The sequence below is a fragment of the Armigeres subalbatus genome, chromosome 1 (genome assembly GCF_024139115.2).
Source record: "Armigeres subalbatus isolate Guangzhou_Male chromosome 1, GZ_Asu_2, whole genome shotgun sequence".
Lineage (NCBI taxonomy): Eukaryota > Metazoa > Arthropoda > Insecta > Diptera > Culicidae > Armigeres > Armigeres subalbatus.
The window spans coordinates 11,681,888-11,685,412 of NC_085139.1; the positions used below are offsets into that span (position 1 = coordinate 11,681,888).

Consider the following 3,525-nt stretch of genomic DNA (forward strand, 5'->3'; position numbering starts at 1 on the left):
ACTTTTCATCAAAACGAGAAGAAGAAAAAAGGATGAAGGAAGAAGAAAAGGGATGCATGAAAGGAAGAAGAAAAATGGAGAAGGAAGAAGAAAGAACGAAGGAAAAAAACGATGAAGGAAGTAGGAGATGGCGAAATGGAGAAGGAAGAACAAGAAAAAGGAAGAATGAAAGAGGAAAAATAATAAAGGAGAAGGAAGAAGGAGAAGGAAGAAAGGAGAATGAAGAAGGAGAAGGAAGAACGGAGAAGAAACAAGGTTGAAGGATGAAAGATGAAGAAAAGACCAAAGAAAGAAGAATTAATAAAGAATAATAAATAACGAATGGAAGGAAAAAAAAAGAAAAAAAAGAAGAAGAATAAGGAAGAAGGAAGAAGAAGAAGAAAGGATAAGGAAAGAAAAAAAGATAAAAGGAAGAGGAAGAGGAAAGTAGGAAAAAGGTATAAGAAAGAAGGAAGGAGGAATAGTGAGAATAAAGATGGAAGAGAGAAGAAGTGAAGAAAAGAAGCAAAAAGAAGAAAGAGAGGAGAGATAAAAAGATAAAGAAAGAAGAAAGAAAATAAAAAAATAGAGAAAGAATGGTGGAAGGAAAGAAAAAGAAGACAAGAGGAAAAAGAATAAAAACTCAATAGCAAATGGAAAAATAATGAATGGAGAAGGAAAAAATTAAAATAGAGAAAGAAGTAAAAGTAGTTAGAAGGAAAATAGGAAGTTAAGAAAATTAGGAAGAAGTAGAAGGCGATAGAAAAGGAAGAAGGATGAAGATAAAATAAAGTAGGAAGATGGAAGAAATTATATCGAAGAAGGAATGTGGAACAAGTAGATGGAAAATGAGAAGAAGAATAAGAAGAAGAAAGAGAAAATCTGGAAGGAGGAAGGAAGAGTGAAGAAGAAGGAATAGAAGAAGAAGAGAGATGGATGAAGGAAGGAAGAAGAAGGGAAAGAAAATGAGAAAAGAAGAAAAGGTAAAAAGGAAGAAGAAAGAGGAGTAGATAAAAAGTAGTGGAAAGAAAAAAAACCAGAATTGTTCACCTAGCGGTGATGGAGCTTTTCTCGTGTATAATTAAATAATAATTTGCCATAACTACACCCATAGTCCGATCTTGCCAATTTTAATAGAAACAATGGGACAGGATTCTGTCGAAAATCAGTTGAGATATGTCCTGAAAATGATTGACACTTTTGTTTGTGGTGGGAAAAAGGATAATGAAATAATAAACAGGAAGGAAGAAGTAAATAGGAAAGGAAGAAAGAAGATTAAAGTAAAAATAAGGAGGAAGAAAAATAAAGGAAGAAGTGAAAAGCACAGATAAAGACTCAAGTAAGAGAAGAGTGATAAAAAGAAAGAAGATGAAAAGAAGAAGAAGAAGAAAATGAAAAATCTACTGAATAATGAAGTAAAAGAACGAAGTGAATATAGTAAGGAGAAAGAAAAGCATAAAGGAAAAAGAGTAGAAAGACGATAAAATTCGAAGAATGAAGAAAAAAATAGAGGAAGATAAGAAATTTAGAAGGAAGAAGAATAAGATGATGGAAAAAAGCAGAATGAAGAGGAAGAATCAGAACGTAAAGGTGAAGGAGAAGATGGAAGAAGATACAGAGGAGTTAATGAAGAAGAAGGACGAAGGAAAAGGTAGGAAGCAAAAAGAACCAAGAAAGAAGAAGTAGAATGGAAGAAGTGAGAAGAAAGAAGAAGAAGAAGAAAAGAAAGAAAATCAGAAAAGAAAAAAAAAAAAGGAAAAGAAGACGAAAATAAAGTAGAAGCAGGATAATTGATGCATGAAAACTATGAAGATAGTAGGAGGAAAGAAGTAAGTAGAAAGGTTGAAGAGAAGTAGGATGAAGGAAGAAAATATAGGAAGAATCATAAAGGAGGACAATAGGAAAAAGAAAAAGAGAAATAACAAAGAGGGAAAGGAGAAAAACAAAAGAAGGAAAATTGAAAAAGATGACGGAAGAAGAATAAAATAATGAAATAAAGAAGTAAAACAAAGATAAAAGAAAGAAGAAAAGAAAAGGAAAAATAAAGAATGCGATGAAAGAAAAAAAGAAAGGAAGAAGAAAACGATGCAAGAACGAAAAGGAAGGAAGTTAAAATAAAGAAGAGTGACGAAAAGATAAAAGATTAATGAAGGATTAAACAAAATTCAGAAAAAATAAGGAAGGCGTGGAAAGGAAAGGAAGGAGGCGGAATAGAAAATATGACAAAAAGGATTAGATATAGAAGAAGCCAAAATGGAAAGGAAAAACTAAGAAGGAAGAAGGAAGAAAGGTAACTTGATTGATATCTACGAAGGAAAGAACTTCTTTTCATCAAACCGAGAAGAAGGCGAGAAGAAGAAACAACGATGAAGGATGAAGGAAAAGGATGCATGATGAAGGAAGAAAGAAAATGGAGAAGGAAGAAGAGAAACAAGAAGGAATAAGGAAGAAAAGGACGAAGGAAGTAGGAGGTGCAAAGACGGAGAGGAAGAACTGAGAAAGATGAAGGAGAATGAAGAAGGAAGAAGAGAGAGAAGGGAGAAAGCAGGAAGGGAGAAGGGAGAAAGGAGAGAAGGAAGAGGTTAAGAATGAAAGATGAAGAAGAAGGCGAAGAAAGAAGAATTAATGAAGAAGGAAGAAAATAGAAAAATGAAAGAAAAAAAAGAAAGAGAAGAAGTAAGAAAGAAAAGAAGGAACAAGGGCAAAGAAAAGGAAGACGGAAAAGGAAGTAGAAAAGGGAAAAGGTAGAGGAAAGAAGGAAAGAGGAAGAAGGAAAATAAAAAGCAAAAGGATGAAAGAAGAAGGAGATAAAAGAAAGAAGAAGAATTAGAAGAAAGAAAATAGAAGATGGTAGAAAGGAAAGCAAAAGTAATAATGTATAAGAATGAAAAAAATATTTAAAAGAAGGAAAGGTCAGAAGGAAGATAGGTTAAGTTAAGTTAAGATAATTAGGAATAGAAAAGGCAGAAGAATGAAGGTAAAATAAAGCAGGAAGATGGAAGAAATTGTATGGAAGAAGGATTTGAAATAAGCTAGAAGGAATGAGAAAAAGGAAGAAGAAAAATGGAAGAATAAAGAAGAAAAAAATTGTGAAGGAGGAAGGAACAGTAATGAAGAAGAAGAAAAGAAGATAGAATGAGAAGTGGAAAGTAAGGAAGAAAAGGAGAAAGAAGAAATGAGAAGAAAGTCGGAAAAGAAGAAGAAAGAAGGAATAGAAAAAAGTAGAAAAGAAGAAGAAAATTGAAGTAAAAAGAGAAGGAAAATCGAAAATGTAAATGAAAAGGAAGCCAAAAGGAAAAAAAGAAGTGAGAAAGAGGAAGAACAAATTTAGTCATGTAAAAAGGTGAAAAACAGAAAGAAGAAGTTGGACAACCGAAGAATTTTGAATGAAGAAAGGAGTAAGATGAAGAAACAATAAGAAAGAAAGAATAAAGTTGAAGAAATAAAGACCTAGAAATATAAAACTCGATGGAGGAAGTAAAAAGGAACATATAAGATAGAAAAGGAAGAAGTAGGAATGGAGAAATATTGAAGAAGAAGAAAGTA

General features: G+C 32.3%; 1 protein-coding gene across 4 annotated transcripts in view; it reads left to right on the forward strand.

Annotated features, from left to right (window-relative positions):
* LOC134221730 (suppressor of lurcher protein 1-like) overlaps positions 1–3,525 on the forward strand; it is a 430,147-nt gene that overhangs the window by 279,833 nt on the left and 146,789 nt on the right. The gene's annotated exons all lie outside the window — the stretch shown is intronic.